The 21396-nt window shown below is 32.9% G+C and overlaps 1 protein-coding gene across 1 annotated transcript in view; it reads left to right on the top strand.

The window, feature by feature from the left end:
- Window positions 1-21396, top strand: part of LOC111512315 (alkaline phosphatase) — a 952023-nt gene that overhangs the window by 537629 nt on the left and 392998 nt on the right. The gene's annotated exons all lie outside the window — the stretch shown is intronic.

Here is a 21396-nt window from a genome sequence, read left to right as displayed (position 1 = left end):
GACAGCTGAATTCCATAATTTTTTGCAAAATTTTCAAATTCATAAGAGTTGAATGGAGGCCCATTATCAGAAAAAATTTCTAGCGGTAAACCATGGGTTGCGAAAATGTTTTTCAAAGTTGAAATGACAGCTGTTGCTGTTTTACTCATCACTAGGTTGACTACTACAAACTTACTAAAATAATCAACCAAAACCAAGAAGTTTGAGATATTTATAGACATGAAATCAATGCCCACTTTCCACCATGGATATTCTGGAATTTCATGAGGCGTTAAAGGCTGTCTTTGATTACTTCTTGCATATTTTTGGCAAATATTATAATTTGAAACCATTTTCTCGATGTCATCTGTTAATCCCGGATAATATATTGAAACTTGAGCTCGTTTTTTGCATGAAACGATTCCTTGAAGTGATTGATGAATCACTCCTAGCAGTTCATCTTTCAAACACTCTGGGATAATAACACGTTTTTTATAAAACAAAATGTCATGTTGAAGAAAAATATCGTTTCTTATCGCCCAAAATTTTTTGACATCATTTGGTACTTTACTTTTGTGATCAGGCCAACCCTGTAGCACACAAAATTCAAATTTTTGTAATGATTCCTCTTCTGAAATAGCTTTTTGCAACCTTTTCTCATTCTCTCGTGAAGTAGCTAGAATAGAGAATACTTTGAGGTTATTTTCCAAATACTCCGTCTTGAGGAAATCAGAAGTTGAATCTCTGCTCAATGTATCTGATACATACATTTCTTTTCCTGGCAGGTATTTTAAAGTAAATTGATATCTGAGAAGTTTAAGCGTCAAACGCTGAATTTGAGGAGATAATTAATCTAAGCGTTTTTTAAATAACCCTGGTAATGGTCGATGGTCCGATTCTATGATGAAGGCTTGTCCAAATAAATGGTAATGGAACTTTTCACATCCGTAGACCACTGCTAACAATTCCTTTTCGATGTGATTGTAGTTTTTTTGAGTATCAGTCAGTGACACTGATGCGAACTCAATTGGTTTATTATCTTGAAATATACATGCACCAAGCCTATAAGGACTAGCATCCACAGATAACACGGTTTCCTTTGATGGATCAAAATAAGACAAAGTGGTTGCAGAAGACACGAGACGTTTCAGTTTATCAAAGCACTTTTGTTCATTTTCAGTCCAAATCCACACGATTCTATCACTTAGTAATTTTCTAAGTTGATTGGTGTCTTGAGAAAGGTTAGGTAAGAGTTTAGACAGGTAAGTAATCATCCAATCCATATTGTTTTGCATAATTTTAATTTCATTTAATTATCATGACTTCCTGCTCATTTTAAGCAGTTAGGATTTATGTACTATTATATTTAGGAGCTTTGTCAATAAGAATTCTATTCTTCAGATAATGAAGCACGCTTTGATTTGATTGATTTGATTCCAAGGAATCTTTGAAGTTCTTTCTTGTTTCTGGGTAAGTGCATTTCTTGGATAGCTTTAGTCTTAGTAGGATCTACTGATATTCCTTCTTCACTAATGATGTGTCCAAGGAATTGAATTTTATTAACACAAAATTTGGATTTTTCTCTATTCAAAGTTAAGCCACTATCTTTGATTTTAGTGAGAACTGTTTTTGAATTCAAGTTGTGTTCTTCCAAAGTTCTACCGAAAACTAAAATATCGTACACGAATGTGCCACTGATACCATCTAATATTTCGTGAATATATTTTTGGAAAATCTCTGGAGCTGATGGAATTCCGTATGGTAACCTCAAGTACCGAAATCTACCGTAGCATGTTGTAATGGTACACAACAAAGAGGCACTACAAGTTAAAGGCACTTGAAGAAATGCTTGGGAAGCATCCAAGAGCATGAAATATTTGGCTCCAGCCACATGGGAAAACAAAATTTCCTGGGTCGCTATCTGGAATCTCTCACGTTTGATATATTTATTTAATGTACGAGGGTCCATACAGATACGTACATCACCATTTGGTTTTAGCACCACTACTATTGGATGTACCCAATCAGTTGATTCATTAACAAGTACAATTATATTATCCGACACCATTTGATCCAGTTTACTTTTGACCTTCGATTTCAAGACCATGGGAATTTTACGCGGTGCACTCACGTATGGAATCGTATTGTCACCCAAAGTTATTCTATATTGACGATTGATTTTGCCTATGCCAGTAAAAACGGATTCATGTGATTCAAATATATATTGTAATTCATTATTCTCGATTACGCTAACATCACGAACAATTTCATGTCCAGGTAATATTTTCAATAACTTTATCGCGTCAAGTCCCAAAATCGAGCATGGTTTATTGGAGCTCAACACATAGAAGAAAATTTCTCTATTCACTGATTTGTAGTTGCAGTTCAAATATAATTGTCCAACAACATCAATTAAATGACCTGAATAAGATGACAAATTCGAATTAGTGTGACTGAGTGCCTTATCACTGATTCGCAAATTTTTTAAAGTCACTGTAATTCAAAATATTAACTTGGCTACCAGTGTCTATTTTAAAATTCAGTTAATGTCCACCGAAATTAATTTTTTCAAACCATTCCACTGCATTAATGTCAGTTTGATTGGTAATAGACCACACGATTGAAGTAGGATCACAAGAGTCATTATTCAAATGTTCAATATCGTCAGTTTCTTGCTCTATTTCATGCACCCCCGATTTATTGTTAGGGCAACATTTTCTACAATGTCCTTTTTTTGGCAGAAACTGCATATTCTATTGAAGCCAAGGCACTTACCAAATTGGTGAAAACCATCGCATCGATTACATCTTTTATTTACATTACCAGCTGTTCCTGATGCCGGACCTACAGATTTCTCAAAATGGCGGATATTTTTTCTTGGAACACTCCCTTGTCCGAAAAATCTCTCAAAAGATGCTAAAATAGATGCCTTGCTGTTGTCACTTGCACTATTATTTTTGTAATAATGTTTATTCACAGCATTTACGTTCACAGAGTCTTTCGCGATTTCTTTCTGAGTCAAAATGCTATTTTCCATTACACGACACGTAGTAATAGCATCGTTCAAACTAAGATCAGGTTTTTGTAAAAGTTTTTCCTGAATCTTTGAGTCACGCACACCTAGCACAACTCTGTCTCGCAAAAGAACGTATTTTTCCACAAATTCACAGGTCGATGCCAGTTGTCGAAGAGCAGTAATGAACTGATCAAACGATTCACCAGGAAGTTGATCCCTCTTGAAAAATTTATAATGTTCAAAAACCAAATTTTTGATGGTGTTACAATACTTGTCGAATTTTTCGACAACGACGTCCAGTTTATTTTTATCTTCTTCTGGTGCATATTCAAATGTATTATAGATTTGTATTGCTTCAACACCCAACAAACTCAATAAAATGGCAATTTTGACTTCATCTGGCTTGCTACTTTTTCTGCTGGCCATCAAATACAATTCAAATTGTTGTTTTCACAACTTCCAATTCGATGAGATTTCACCTCTGAATGAAAATTCTCCAGATGTTCTTAACGGGTCACACATTTTTTCAACTGTACCTATTTTTATGCACAGACTTCAAATAATTCACCAAACAAAAGTCTTTTCACAAACCCGCAAATTTATTGAAGGTTTTATTTGCGTCAACATTCACTGATAGAATTTATATTCTTCCAAGAAAATTATTCGAATATTCATACAACTTTCGTAAACACCATTTTTCGACGAAAAAAAAAACCTAACAAAAACTGCTAGTGCAATTCTCGATGTTTTCAACTTAGCCGTTTTTTCTCAACGTTCGAACTTTTTCCTCGACTGGTTTCGCACGAATTTCGATAACCTTCTAGCACTTTTCCAAGTAGTGTTCTTGCATAACCTTATAGCACTTTTCCGCTGCCACCATGTAATGTTCTTTGTTTGATAAGAAATTGTTTCTTATGAAATCAAGAGGCTGATAGTTTTCTATAACAAACTAACAAACGTCTTCAAGCCACTGAACATCAACATCACATACAAGCCAAACACGAAAATAACACAAAAAATAAACAACTATGAAAAAAAGAAGACAAAAACCAAAACGAGATATAAAGTATACAATGCAGGGACTGCAACAAATTCTATATCGGCCAAACCAAGAAAAAACTGATTCAAAGGTACGATGAGCACAAAAAAGGCATACATAAATCCAATAGTATATAAATCAAATCTCGCAACCACGCCATACAAAACAAACATAATTTCCCTTCACCAGAGAACATAAAATTCTATAAGCAGGTAGATATAGCTGCCCATGTGGTCATGTTAGATGAACCCTAGGAATTCTAGGTCTTCTAACTGGGAACACAAATGTGCGGTTGGCTCCTATTGTTAACTCCGTGCGTATGTGTTGTTTCCGGCAAACAAATGTTGCCCATCTTTACACCTGGCTGCATCGTGCTGGTGAGGCCAATAGCCAGAAACACGTGTCCTCGGTTTCCGCTTTTTTTGGAGTGTTGTGTCCACAAATCTTTTGATTTATATCATACACTCTCGATAGATAAATATGTTACAAAAACTCACCAAAGTTAGTATAAAATATAAAAAAGCATATTAATCGAAACATAAAAACGAAAAGTCAAATGCAAAATTTGACGTTGAAAATTTTGTTACAGCACCAGAGAAAATGTGATTATCATAATATTTACACATACAGTGAGATTTAAATGTAAGTGTAGGTGAAAAATTATTAGTAATATGATATTGAAATTATTTTTTCAATTTTATTAATCAAAAGTTGAAATATAATTGTAAATTTGACCTAAATTTTGTATTTCTGATTTTTTGTTTAAATTATCATTATGTTCACTTATGTGAACCATTTCTAGAAAAAGCCTTTTGAATTTATCATTTTCAACTGGTGAAATTTTAGTATTTTGATAATCCATAACATGATCTGAAGAGATAACATGTTCAGCTAGTCCACAGGAACGTTTGTTTAGTCTGCAGTTACTTTTATTATGTGAAGTGGTTCTTCCAGATAGATTACGACTGGTCTCGCCAATGTAAATTGAATCACAAGAAGAACATGGAATACTATATATAACATTAGATTTTTCTTTGTTGCTGAGAGGGGTTTTGATTTTAGAATATAGGGTTGAAATTGTTTTATAAATCTTGGTAGAAATTCTAATACTTTTTATATCACGAAATATATTAAGTAATTTAGGGGTTAAATTTGGAATATATCTCATAGAATAATTATATATGATTTGATTATTCTCATTAGAAGCATTATGTGTTTCGAAAATTTCATACCTAATAATACGTGCGGTTTGGGTAGATAAATTTGGATAACTTGAATGAAGATTGAATTTCGGTAAGTTGAATAAATATTTATTCAAAAGCTTAGGAGGATATGAATTTTCCATTAGAATACTTCAAAAAAGTTTTAAATCATTTTTAACAAAATCCGGATGGGACAATCTGGTGACTCTTTCTTTAAGAGTCACCATACATAAGAGTCAAAATACTGAAATTTTAACAGTTGAAAATAATAAATTCCAAAGGCTTTCTCTAGAAATGGTTCACATAAGTGAACATAATGATAATTTGAACAAAAAATCAGAAATACAAAATTTAAGTCAAATTTACAATTATAGTTTAACTTTTGATGAATAAAATTAAACAAATAATCTCGATATCATATTACTAATAATTTTTCACCTACACTTACACTTACTGTATGTGTAAATATTATGATAATCACATTTTCTCTGGTGCTGTAACAAAATTTTCAATGTCAAATTTTGCATTTGACTTTTCGTTTTTATGTTTGGATTTATATGCCTTTTTTTATATTTCATACTAACTTTGGTGACCTTTCTTTTGTAGATATTCTTGATAAAGGAAAAAAATATATTTCCCAAAGCTTGAATAACAAAAAATAGTGTTATATATTTATATATATGTATATATATATATATATATATATATATATATATATATATATATATATATATATATATATATATATATATATATATATATATATATGAATTGGATAATGTTAGCGACTGGAGAAATGTATGGTAAAAGGAATTAACAGGATCTCTCAGTCAAAAAATCAAAAATCAAACTCTGTTTTACTTTGCCAAGCTTTCGCTTCTAATGGGAAGCTTCTTCAGGGCAGTAAAAAGAAGTGATAAACAATAAATTGAAGATATAAATTGAGGTAAAGGTTAACATGTATACAAAAAAATCGTATACTTGTTAACTTTTACTAATTGTTATTATTTAGGAATGATGTAAAATTCAAAATGTATTATTGTGAATAACTTCCTTAGAAACTGACATGAAGTGATGCTCATGAAAAATATTTATATTTACATAAAAGTGAGGTTAACTATTTTTGTACGAAACTATAAAATGAAAATGTATCTAAATTTAAGAGCCAATGTTAAATTAGTAGAATAGATAATTTTCCTGATAAAGAAGTTGAAAATTTGTATTTGTGAAAATTGATAGATAGTAACTAGGGGAACGAGATAGATTTTCAATTTTTTTATCAACAAGGGGATTCTTCTGGAGGCAACGAAAGAGACGCCACGCAAAATTTTTTTTCTCTCCGTAAAATTTGAATTTTATGGTATATGAATTAAGAATTAAACTAAATAGTATTGAATACTGATTAGTAATAATAAATTCAGTGAAAAAACCTACCTGTCTAGCCAAGTCGAGTAAGAAATTCATGAGTTCCAGCTTCACAGAAATATCACACCACATACACACCAGCGTTGGAGGAAAGTAAGGTATTTACTTAAACCATTTATAAACAATATATTAATGAAAAGACCTACGAACTGTATAAGAATAAAAAGTAATTGAAATCAAAAGCAGAAATTGGACTCTGCCGAATTACAGTGACCTGCAATTCATAAACTGACAATTACCACATTTGTTCGGTGTTTCTATATTGAATAGTTCGTTGTTCGGTGTAGATTTAGGACTTTCTTAGAATTAAGGAATTTTCTCTTTTGGCAATTGACAAATTTATATATTTCTGAATCGACCATTTTTTTACTTTTACAATTGAAACTGTTCTATATTTCCTAAGAACAATTGTGTCTTTTTCCAAATTTTTCCACAGGTGAAATCTACTAGAAAAATCAAAGTTTGGTAAGTAATTGTTGTGTTTTTGCCTGAATCCACCTGGGAGGTTGAGAAAAATCTCTATACACTGTGGTATAAAATTTAAACTCAACGTAAGAGTCTGGACGATTAAAATTTTCATGGAAAAATAATAACAATGATAATACAAATAAAAAAAATTATATTTCACAAAACCCGAATCAATTAAACATCATTTATCAACATCTTCATCATAAAATAAATTATCGCCCAACGCGGATCTTGATTAAATAAATATATATATATATATATATATATATATATATATATATATATATATATATATATATATATATATATATATATATTTATAGAAACAGAAGTTAATATCGGACATAGCACTCATGAAAGTGGCAAACCATAGACACGTGTTTCGGGCTTTTGGCCCATCATCAGTATGGTGCAGCCAAGTGTAAGGATGGGCAACACTTGGTTACCAAAAGATAGAAATACAAATGCACGGAGCCACCAACAGGAGCCAACCGCACATTTGTGGTTTTAGTTGATAGATCTCGTGTTCACAAGAAAACTATCAAAATCACCACGGAGGCAGCTATAGCTATCTGCGTGACATCCGGGCCCAGGAAATTATACAAATATGAAAGTTATTGAGTGTCTTGATATAGAAACAGAGGTTAATATCGGACATAGCACTCATGAAAGTGGCAAACCATAGACACGTGTTTCGGGCTTTTGGCCCATCATCAGTATGGTGCAGCCAAGTGTAAGGATGGGCAACACTTGGTTACCATTGTGAACACGAGATCTATCAACTGAAACCACAAATGTGCGGTTGGCTCCTGTTGGTGGCTCCGTGCATTTGTATTTCTATCTTTTGGTAACCAAGTGTTGCCCATCCTTACACTTGGCTGCACCATACTGATGATGGGCCAAAAGCCCGAAACACGTGTCTATGGTTTGCCACTTTCATGAGTGCTATGTCCGATATTAACTTCTGTTTCTATATCAAGACACTCAATAACTTTCATATTTGTATAATTTCCTGGACCCGGATGTCACGCAGGTAGCTATAGCTGCCTCCGTGGTGATTTTGATAGTTTTCTTGTGAACACGAGATCTATCAACTGAAACCACAAATGTGCGGTTGGCTCCTGTTGGTGGCTCCGTGCATTTGTATTTCTATCTTTTGGTAACCAAGTGTTGCCCATCCTTACACTTGGCTGCACCATACTGATGATGGGCCAAAAGCCCGAAACACGTGTCTATGGTTTGCCACTTTCATGAGTGCTAGGTCCGATATTAACTTCTGTTTCTATATCAAGACACTCAATAACTTTCATATTTGTATAATTTCCTGGACCCGGATGTCACGCAGGTAGCTATAGCTGCCTCCGTGGTGATTTTGATAGTTTTCTTGTGAACACGAGATCTATCAACTGAAACCACAAATGTGCGGTTGGCTCCTGTTGGTGGCTCCGTGCATTTGTATTTCTATCTTTTGGTAACCAAGTGTTGCCCATCCTTACACTTAGCTGCACCATACTGATGATGGGCCAAAAGCCCGAAACACGTGTCAATGGTTTGCCACTTTCATGAGTGCTATGTCCGATATTAACTTCTGTTTCTATATCAAGACACTCAATAACTTTCATATTTATATATATATATATATATATATATATATATATATATATATATATATATATATATATATATATATATATATATATAGATAAAGGAGTTTTTTAATCGGACATAGCACTCAAGGAAGTGGCAAACCATAGACACGTGTTTCGGGCTTTTGGCCCATCATCAGTATGGTGCAGCCAAGTGTAAGGATGGGCAACACTTGGTTACCAGAAGAAATAAATACAAATGCACGGAGCCACAAGATCTATTAAGTGAAACCACAAATGTGCGGCTGGCTCCTGCTGGTGGCTCCGTGCATTTGTATTTATTTCTTCTGGTAACCAAGTGTTGCCCATCCTTACACTTGGCTGCACCATACTGATGATGGGCCAAAAGCCCGAAACACGTGTCTATGGTTTGCCACTTCCTTGAGTGCTATGTCCGATTAAAAAACTCCTTTATCTATATATATATATATATATATATATATATATATATATATATATATAGATAAAGGAGTTTTTTAATCGGACATAGCACTCAAGGAAGTGGCAAACCGCGCTGATGAGGCCAATAGCCAGAAACACGTGTCCGCGGTTTGCCCCCCTTTTTGGAGTGTTATGTCCACTAATTGTTTCATTTTTGATTTGTACATCATACACACTCGATAAAATCTTTGTATATATATATATATATATATATATATATATATATATATATATATATATATATATACAGGCTGATTCACGGTGGATGGCACATTAGACGTTTCTGGTGAACCAGACAACGGATCGCTTTGAAAATTCAATGGAGGGCATATTCGGACATTCTCTAGCCAAATAAAATATTTTCGACAATGCGGTGTTGCCGCTTCTATTAGAAAGCAGTAGCAACTTTGATTTTTCAAATGGAACACTCTATATATAATATTATTTTTGGAATCTCCAATAATTGCTCGACAACTTTTTTTGATATTTCCCTATACTTATCTGTTACCGTTTTCGAAATAAAAATTAATTTCAATTTTTTTCTTCGAAAATCATGACTTCTAAAAATGCCGATATCTTTTAGTTAAGAAGTACTATGATATCGAAATTTGATTTGGAGTTAGGTGATACTTGGACACTTTCCACACGTCAGCCTAATCTCCGTTACTTCAATACAGGGTGGTAAAAAAATACAGTTTTTTCGTTTGCTTGAAAAAGTTGCTGAAATTTGATTATTTTGAATGGAATACCCTGTATATTATTAGAAATTCGAAAAGCTGCTGGAATTTGCTTTCTTTCTATGTATATCATACCTATACCTAACTAGTCAAGTTTCGGACTTATGAACATTTATTTGTGAAAATGTCCCTTCAGAATGGTATTTCCATTCGGTATTTGGTAAGCAGGCCATGATTACTATTTGACAGTAGCGTTGTGACATTCTCCTAATAATATCGACATTTTCGTCACTTCAGAAGTTGCAAATACCTTCAAAACGATGGAACAAAACTATTCAAACAAAGTTCTTATGAATTTGTTTGTTATTTTTGGACAGTGTGACAAAATTATCAGCAGAACATGTAGAAAGTTCAATGAAATGTATCCAAATCTACCGCCAATGACCGCAATTGAAATGATAGCTGAAGTATCTGAAAGGGAAATCCGCAAAAATAATGTCATGATACTTGAGCTACCAGAATCTGAAGGAAATGGAAATGAGGATAATAAAAATACACCAAAAATCATGAAAACTGATGAAGATAATATTCGATACACAGGAAAAAACCAATCAAATTATCCGAAACACGAAAATATTCCAATGGCATTGTTGTGACAACTGATAAAACGTCCCTTCAAATGAAGCAGTATAAAGATCTGAAAAACCAACTAATTGACCGTACGCAAAATGGCGAAACGAACCTAAGAATAAAATATATGAATGGAGAACCCAAAATAACAAAAAACCCTCAGATTTGTCCAAACAGAGAAGCTTGTCAGATCTATTCTGTTACTATCAAAATGTTCGTGGAATAAACAACACAATACAGGAATTCGTTACCTCAGTCGCAGCCTTGAATACTTTTGGGAATGCGGAGTGTCTGCTCGGCTGCAAAAATCGATCTTTCATCATATCGTGACAATTTCGCTAGCATTGGTTGGCTGTAAGATAATTTTCAAACATAATCTTTTCTATAATTTCGTACCTTACATTCCACCCAACTCAAAATCCATTGGAAATACTAGAGACACTTGAATGCATCTATGAAAATAATATATTGATACCGGGTCATTTCAATCAACCATACTTTGTGAATCGAGCAGTTGTAGTGTATATTAACATCACTAACTTGATTAACTTACAGCAATTAATGAGTTTTTATGAACTAAAACAGTTCAATTCTATAGTGAGCACATCTGAGCGTTTATTAGACTTAGTATTTTCCAATATGGAATACCGTATCACCTGTGACTAGCTACAAATGATTTCCGATGATAATCATCAGCTCCCTCTCCGAATATCACTGGATTTTCCACAAACATCAGTAATACAATATAATGTTGAATCGGTCAGTTACAATTTCAAAAAAGCTAATTTTCCCCTCCTATAATCTCATTCCAACTGGACAACATATATGGACACATATGTGTTGGACACATATTTTCAAATTATGGTAAGACATTTTGGGAAATATTTTCATTTTCACCATCTAAACCATTCAATATATAATGGGAACCTCCTGGGAACTTTGAAAATTATTTATTTATTTGGTTTATTGCAATTCAGATACAACCAGACAAAGTCCAATAAAGTATCTACAAAAATATTTCAATGATTATGTTAATAATATCAGAATTGCAAGAAGACTCCTTTATTTTCGATTTCTTAGAATACATAAAAAACCTAGACACACACCTGTGTTGTGGAAGCGTTGGTGCTAAATATTTACGATTATAAGACATACGTGACAAAGTTAATGAAAAAAATATACATATGAGCAGATGAGACACCAAAATGGTATTAGAATATTATGAAAATTATTTGAAATAATGATTTGAAACACACTTCGGGAAAAAAGAAACCTTTGTATTCACTGTAGGAAAAAATATTTTAGAATATGTGTAATTTTTTGTTAAGATGAAAAAAATTATCCATTAGATAATTGAAAATTTTCCGAACAATTCTACATAGAATTTGTTTGCTTGAAGGGGATCTGACCAGGAACTATAATATGAATTTAATTTAATACGTTGTCTTCGGTGTTCGTGATTTTATGTAATAGCAATATATCAGAGAACCTCTCTTCTATTTGATAGGGATATCAGCCTGAAAGATTTTGTGACCTTATCGAATTTTACCATTGTAGTGATTACTGAAAACTAATAATTATAATAATCTGATAATACAAATAATATATTATTATGAATATATCAACCTTTTTTATTTTCCTTATGTCTATGAACAAAAAACTGTGACTTGATATTTGTCTTGTCGCAAAACCCTCAAACCAAAATTTGGTTTCGATCAAAACAATATTGACTCCTTTCCGTAAGGAAGTGCATAAATTGTTCTTTAATCTTAGAATCCCAACATTACTCAATCATACCTAGAATTATTATATTATATTCGCCATGAGGAATCTAATGGAAACATCAGCAAAAAACAGGTGATCGGATTTTCGAAAATCCACTTAATTCGTAGTAATGGGATTTTTCTATGATTTCCACTTTTTCACCACTCTAGGCGTTTTGGTATCATCGTTTTTGGATCTGATTTGTCAAAACATTCATACACCGTATTTAGTGAATACAAGTATTTAGTGAATAAGTGAAATAAACTCCAGAGTGTGATTCTGTTCGAAAAAATAATGACATTTTGCTATATAACTTTTATCCGCAAATACTTACATTTCCGATATACTTAAAAACTGACTATTTATTTATTGTTCTGGAACCGGTCAAGATATGTAAATTAAATTTGGAGAGGTATTTATTGCGTATATTCTGACATGCAAAAATTTCTCTCTTGCCTTTTTTTGTATGGGGCGCCGTTTTTATATAAATAAATAAAACATCTTCACGCGTATTTGTCATTGTCATTCTAAAATTGTTCTGGAATTGTTTTTTCCCTGTCAATCGGCTGCTCCCTCACGGCAACCCTCAGAAGTCTTCGAAAGACTTGTGCGAAGCTAGTAGGTACTGTCAACATTCTCATACCAACATCATACCAAACTGGAAGCTTCATTATGAAGCTTCCAGTTTGGTATGATGTGAATATCAATAAATAAATAATTTTTCTTTTATCGGAAAAACTGAAAAATTATACAAATGTGGAATTGTCAGCGATGCATTTTGTCAATGGAGTAACCTGCAACAAGTAATTGAAAAATGGCCAACATACTGATTGTAAGCAACTTCACTGTATTCAAAATTCTTACAGAATGGCAATTTTATCCGTTTCATATTCAACGTGATCCTCTACTTAGAAACTTTTTTCCGCACGTATCAGCACGTAGAAGCTAACTGGATGACACTGGACGACAGTGTATATGAAATTTCCATATCACTTCTGGGCTGAGAAAAATCCACGTAGAATCTTTGAAGTTCATTTTCATCATCAGTTTTCAGTAAATGTATGGCTCGGGGTAATTGATGATGATTTAGCGACTCTTACCTTCATTTTCTACAGAAGGAGTTACCTGTTCGTCTTGAAGAAGTTCCTCTACAGCTGAGACAGCACTTATGGTTCATGAATGATGGTGCACCAGCCCATTTCAGCTTTATTTTACGTATTCACTTAGATACAGAATATTCAAATCGTTGGATAGGTAGGGGAGGTACGGAACATTGGCCTGCTCGATCGCAGGATTTAAATTCTCTACATTTTTTCATTCGGATTTTCTCAAGTCATTAGTTTATTCCTCTCCCATCGGAAATGTAGAAGATGTGAGAAAACGAATCATAGACGGCCGTAAGGCAATAAGAAATACACCAGGAATATTTACGCGAATACGACAATCAATGAGGCGAAGAGTTGAATCTTGTATAACGTCTGAGAGCGGTCATTTTCAACATTTGTTGTAGCTATGCGCCTATTTATTTATAAGTGTTATTTTCTGTTGTTGTTCTGGTTTAATGTAATGTAAAAAGCCTCCATATAAAAAAGGCAAGGGAGATTTTTTGTCACAAATTAAAAGAATAATTCAAAAATTATTGTTAGTTTAAAATATCTCACGTACGTATCTGACGTACCATTTTTCCTTAAAAAAATTGAGATCATCACCCATGTAATGTGAGAAAATATGCAATAACTACCCCTTGAAGCCCAGCAAATTTCATTTGCATATCTCGACTGGTTTCAGAGCAATAAACGAATAGTCAGTTTTTAAGGAAAACCTCAACATCTGGTATCTATAAATACGAAGAATTCGCGGATAAAAGCCAGAAAACAAACTGTCATAATTTTTTTCATACAGAATCACCTCCTGAAGTTTGTTGCACTTATTCACTAACACCCTGTATAAGTGAGTACATCTCATTTCGGTTCCAAATTCATTTCAATCCTATGAAAGGAAGGAAATTTTGAAATAAAAATCCTATAGCAAAAATGAGCTAACGCTTGATAGTTGAATTTCGAATATATCATTTATTCATCAATTATTTGAATTTCTCTATGATAAGTTCAAAAAATGTGTTCTAAATATGTTTTTTCCTTAACCAGCTGTCGCACCCCTACGAAAGACAACCCTCAGAAGTCGAAACTTGTGCGAGCTAAGGATTAATGAGGTCTTACTTTTTAACGTGTGATTCCTAACTGGCAGAAAAACTAATAGAACTATAGTTTTTCTCGTGTCGTGATACAAAATTTGTATATTAAAAAAAATCATTTTTAGAAAATGTTCAACACTCTGTATCTCAAAAACTATCCAGTCCTATGTTCATGTGCACTTTTTTATTTTGGTGATGGGTAACATCGACTATTAAACCATACTTTTTCGAAAAAATTTTTCACGAAATATACACGAATTCAATTCAATGCTCAAGATGAAATTGAATATACAAAACATAACATTTAGGTGAACGTAAACATTTTTTCTTCGTTACAGTAGATTTATTCGCCGAAACAGGGTGGATTTGGACATTGATAAAGTTATGTTTCAGATATAAATCTGTATTATCAGTACCCATGTTCTCTCCACCATATACTATTGATTGCAGTTTTCGTGTAACCATTTCTGAAAAACCAACCACTCTTAAATCTTCAATGACACTATTCCACTTCATATACACCGAATATACAAGGTACACATTGAATAAGTTGAATAAATCACACCACGATATCTCACTTGTAATCCGGTCAATCTAGACATTGGAAGGTACATAAATTTACAACAAGCTGCAAACGCGTGTAATTGTAATGAACATAGTTAAAAATAGGATTTTGAAATTCTGAATGATTGCGATGCCTGTAAAAAAATTTAATCGAGGTCAAAAGTCAAAAATCTTGAAAAAAATTGGTTTTTCGTGATTTTCAGGAAAACGGTAAGTTTTATCATAAAATAACTCCGAATAAAAATTTTAGATCACAAAATTCCCTACAGAAATTGTAGTGATACTTTTTTTTTAGAGCCACCGTTTCTGAGATACGACGAGTCAAAAAGTTGTAGTCGTCATTATATGCACACGTTTCCACGCCACCTATGAGGTAGTGTACTTAGCGCGGTTTTTTAACGTGGTTTCCCCAGTAAGCCTATTCCACATGTCTGTTGTGATTCTGTCAAATTGAAAACTTGCATAATAATATATATTAGGAAGGGTTGGAAATTATAAAAGCGATTGAATTAAAAAAATTCATTCTTCTAGGCACTCTTCCATCTGCTGCATATAGAAAAGTGCCTAGAAGATGACAGCACGACCAGCTGTCGAAAGCGCTCGCAGATAATCAAATAGAAGTCATAGAGCTTCTGATCCTTTTTGTAATTTACATTAATAGTAAAAAAAAGTATATATATATATATATATATATATATATATATATATATATATATATATATATATATATATATATATATACATATATATATATATATATATATATATATATATATATATATATATATATATATATATATATATATATATATATATATATATACAGTGTGTCCAAGATAAGGATCCTAAGCATGGGAATCTCAGTACCTGTTGGAGATACAGCTTAGGTTAAATCAGGAAAAAGTTGTGTTCTTCAAAGCTTATTTACATGCCGTTTAGAAACTTGAAGAATTTTCATTGCCTGCTGAGATATTTGGGAACAACGAGAATTTGACAATATCAATTTTATTTTTTTCTGACTTCATTTGGAAAGATATCAAAAAACGAATAACACTTTTTCATTGGCACTTTCAAGGTACTACATCATCACTTTATTTTTTTAAATAGCCCGAAAAAAAAGTACACCCTGTATCTGATTCCATTTTTTATTACGAATTCAACGATGTAACACATGCCATTGTTTTCTTTTTAGTTTAAGGGAAAATTGCATTTTTTCTACACCCTGTATCTGATTCCATTTTTTATTACGAATTCAACGATGTAACACATGCCATTGTTTTCTTTTTAGTTTAAGGGAAAATTGCATTTTTTCTATTTTTAAAATGTATTTTTAAGTAGGTTAATAATGATTATTTTAAAGTAATGAAAACAACAAAGAAATTAACGCATTTTTATTTAATTCAAAGGAGGTGTTCAAACAGGTTTCCGTTATTTTCCAAACATAAGTATGATTTTCTAACTGTAGAACTTAAAACATCACGTAACATCTCTGGTGTAATACTGTTAAATGCGACAGTTACACATTCTCGTAACTGCTGTTCAGTTTCAAAAGAATGTTGGTAAACCCGGTTTTAACCAAAACCCCATATGAAGAAGTCCAGAGGAGTTAAGTCAGGGGATCGCGTTGGCCAAGACACTTCACTAAAGGTTCCAATCCACCTTCCAGGAAATCGCTGCGAAAGATACTGTCGAACTTGTCTAGAATTATGTGCAGGAGCACCGTTTTGTTGAAACCAACAGTTATTGACCTGTGCCAGAGGTAAATTATCTAAACAGTCTTCTACATAGTTTTGCAATAAATGATGGTATCGTTCGGCGGTCAAAGAATTATAGTAAAAAAACGGACCTAGTATTTTAGTTCCTAAAATTGCACACCACATATTAAACCCAAAATGTTCTTGATGTCTTGATATTTTCTTAACACGCGGATTTTGCTGATCCCAGTAATGCGTATTGCGGCGGTTGAAGATAACATTATTAGTGATCTATCTATCAGCCGATAATATTATGAAAGACAAGTTTATGGAAAAATTGAACAAGGAGAAGGAAATGCTGTTAAATGATGCTCTGCAACTAGAATCGGACTTCAATGAGTCGCAGAATGAACACATAAAAACAATAACCGAAATGCAAAAACTAATTGACGAGCTACAACAAAAAGTAGTAAATTATACAAAAACAACTAAATGTTGTGGAAGTCAAACCAACCCAATGGTGCAAAAAAGCAGAGGAACTTCTACTGAAATGATGATACCAGTTTTTTCAGAAAGCAATACTCAGATATGTGAAAATAGAAATGAGCAGGAAAAAACAGCCGAGCTGAATGCAAATAATGCATGTTATATTAGAAAAATCAATGCACCCTTTGTCCAAGGATTGCACCATAATAAACAAACATTGCATCAGCCACTACGCAGTTACCCAGGAAATGACTCAGCATATTCAGCACATTTCCAAGGTTTTTCTAGAACATTCGAAGAAACGCATATCTACATCAGCAGTTCCTGATCCTATAAATATGGGAAAACAAGAGGACGCCTCATTCTTGAACCACTTCGCGACTATCCAAGTTCGTCGATTTCTTGAATCATTTTTGTAACATTTTATACTTTATTGTAAATATTATATTCAATAAAGTTTGTTTTTAAAAATATAAATTCAGTGTGAACCACATAACAAATTGGCGCAGTCGTACGGATCTTGAGAAACGCTGACATCCAAACAGCGGTAGTCTCCAGACTTTCGACAAGAAGAAGAACAAGCACCAAACCCAGTGGACAGGACGGTCTCTTCAGCAACAAGAAACCCGCATAAGTCGTCGCCGTTGCTCATCCGTTGTGAAGAAATCACTCCAGGAAACACGCGTAAGTCGTCGAACGCTGCTCATCTTGCTCTAGCCAGAGCTCATGAAGTAGGATTTCATCCCGCCACACCAAGCAACCAGAAGCCACAACGAAAAAGAAAAACAAAGAAGAATAGTATAAAAAACTAGGATAAGGAAAAGCGTGAGTACACTTTGAATTATCATCACAATTGAGTTGAAATTTTGATTGACCCTTGTTCAAATTTTGAATAATAATTTAAAAATGGCAGAAAATAATGATCCAATTGAACCCTACAAACTTTCTGAAATATTTTCAATTGTTCCTGAATACGATGGTGATTCAATTTCGCTAGCAAATTTCATAAATGCTTGCGATCATGCCGAACGCATGGCCGTAGACCAACAAAAAACTTTACTTACAATTCATATTAGAAATAAATTAAGAGGAAAAGCTGCTCAATTGATAAATTCCAGAAACCCAGGAAATTATCAAGAGATCAGAGGTTTATTAAATTCTCACTTTGGTGATACGCGAGATCTAACGTCACTAATTCAAGATCTACAGAGAATAAAACAAGGAAATGGAGAAAATGCACTGACATTTTTCTCAAGACTTCAAAGTCACAATGCAAAAATGTTATCTTGCATACAAGCTTCAAACTTGACTCACGAACAAAAATTAGCACAATCAGCATTAATCGAGTCAATGATATTAAATACTTTATTGACAGGACTAGAACCCAAACTAGGTCACATAATACGAGCAAGTAATCCAACAACGATGTTAGAAGCATCAATCAGAATAAAACGTGAGATACAGCTCTCATACTTTGAAAATCAAAGATTGAATACACGTTTACCCCCAAATCAAAGTCAGAACAAGCCAAGACAAATGGCAAACACCCAAAATAATTTTCAAAGAAATTATATGCAAAGCCAAAATCCAATAAGACCCATTGGATATCAAAGTCAAAGCTTTCAACAAGGTTTTCAAAGACCTCAAAACTATCAACAATCATATATTCCAAGACCCAACTTTCCAGTACAACAACGTACACAACCTAATCAAACAAACCAATTCAGACAACAGAATTACGGTCAACCACAAAATAGGCCTACAGTAATTCAGAAAAATCCCCAAAATCCAACAAATAATAACATGAGAACCCATTATCTTGATTATAATGATTATAATTGTGATAATGAGTATGACCAAAACGAATATTTTTATAACGACAACCAAGACGAATACAGTTCGGAAAATAATTCATTTTATGATGAAAACAATTACTTTCAAAATCAATATGAAGAAGAACAATTCTATGAGGATTTTCACAATACCCTGTCTTTAGACAACCCTCCTATAGACAACCCTCATATAGAGAACCCATGTATACGAACTACCAACAGTCATTCAGACAATATCAAGCCCCAATTACGACAAACCCAGTATACAGACAAGCTATTAATAGACCCATCATGCGTAGCACAGCCGATAACCGAGAAATTTGCGGCAGTCATCAAAACGAACATCAGTCCCGTTCGAACAATGAACAAAGAACAATTATTCGTATAAGTCCGATCCTAAGCAATCTTTATTACATAAACAGTCTAAGCAATTTTAAAATACTAATTGATACCGGAGCAGGAATATCAATTTTTAAAAAGAAAACTGTAGAAAATTATTCAAAACGATTTAAAGAAAATATTCAAATAACAGGAGTAACTGAAGGAAAAGTAACAATTAATGAATCCGTATTATTACCATTTGGAAACAATAGAGTTGAACATAAAGTTTATATTCACGATTTAGATATCGATTTTGACGGAATTTTAGGATGTGATTTTTTGGAACATTTTGAAGGAGTTGTAGATATAAAAGAACAACAATTAAAATTAAATTATGGCACAATCCCGCTAATAAAAGCAACAGAAATGATTGATGACCAAAAATCTGAAGAGAAACAAGATGACCAAAAATCTAAAGAAAAACAAAATCAAAACAAAGTCACTCTTAACCCTGAAACATCAATTGCTGAAATAAATGACATTTTTGAGTATGACCCTGATAATTATTTTTTCGAAAGTAAATACGACTATTACAAATACTTAGAAGACGAAATTCCCATCAATAATATAAAAATCGAACCAAGAGTAGAAAAAGTTTTTAAATTAAAATCAAAACTTAGAAATACAGAAGCTATACTGTTAGCTGCTGAAAAAGAAAAAGTAAGACTTCCAAACGCTCTTGTAAAAATAAATGAAAAAGGAGAATTTTTAGTAACAGTTGTAAATGGAAACGCAATTGAAAAATCCATTGATTTCCCAGACTTACAATTTGAAAAATTTAATGAAAATGAATTTCAAAATGATTTTAGTGAAATTTTTCCAACCCGCTCAACAGAAATAAAAAGTTTACTTCGTTTAGAACATTTGAATGAAGAAGAAAAAGAACTCATTGAGAAACTTTGTTTAGAATTCTCAGACATATTCTATATAGAAGGAGATCCTTTAACATTCACGAGTGAAATAAAACATTCTGTAAAACTAAAAGAGAATGCCCAACCCATCTCAACAAAATCTTATAGGTATCCACACATTCATAAAAATGAAGTGAAAACTCAAATTTCAAAATTACTAGAACAAAACATAATACGACCATCAGTCTCACCTTGGTCAGCCCCAGTTTGGATAGTACCTAAAAAACTTGACGCATCTGGAAAACAGAAATGGCGCGTTGTAATTGATTACAGGAAACTAAATGAAATCACAGTAGACGATAAATATCCTCTACCTAATATCTCAGACCTTTTAGATGAATTAGGAAAGTGTCAATACTTTACAACACTTGACTTAGCATCAGGATTCCACCAAATTGAAATGGATCCTAAAGATATAGAAAAAACTGCATTTTCTGTAGAAAATGGCCTCTACGAATTTCTGAGAATGCCATTCGGGATGAAAAACTCACCCTCCACCCTTCAACGAATTTTAGACCATATATTAACCGGACTTAGAAACGAAAGATGTCTAGTCTACATGGACGACATAATAATTTATTCCCCAACAATTGACGATCACTTGCAAAATTTGAAACTAGTATTCAAACGCTTAAGAAAAGCTAATTTAAAAATACAACCCGACAAATGCGAATTTTTAAGACAAGAAATTGCATACTTAGGACACCTTATAACCAAAAATGGAGTAAAACCAAATCCAGAAAAGGTGAATTGCATAATAGACTTTCCAGAGCCTATAAACGTTAAAGAAATAAAACAATTTTTAGGTTTAGCAGGTTATTACCGATAATTTATCCCAAATTTTTCCAAAATATCTAAACCAATGACACATTTATTACAAAAAGATGTGAAATTTAATTTCGACAATGAATGTAAAATTGCATTTCAAGAATTGAAAAAAGCATTAACGTCAACCCCAATTCTAATATACCCCAATTTTGACGAACCCTTTATTTTAACAACAGACGCATCTTCCTTTGCAATAGGAGCAGTATTATCTCAAGGACC

This window comes from Leptinotarsa decemlineata, unplaced genomic scaffold (assembly GCF_025532065.1).
Source record: "Leptinotarsa decemlineata unplaced genomic scaffold, Ldec_3_MD MMD2_tig00003557_RagTag_RagTag, whole genome shotgun sequence".
NCBI classification, from domain to species: domain Eukaryota; kingdom Metazoa; phylum Arthropoda; class Insecta; order Coleoptera; family Chrysomelidae; genus Leptinotarsa; species Leptinotarsa decemlineata.
This window is presented reverse-complemented; position numbering and strand designations above follow the sequence as displayed.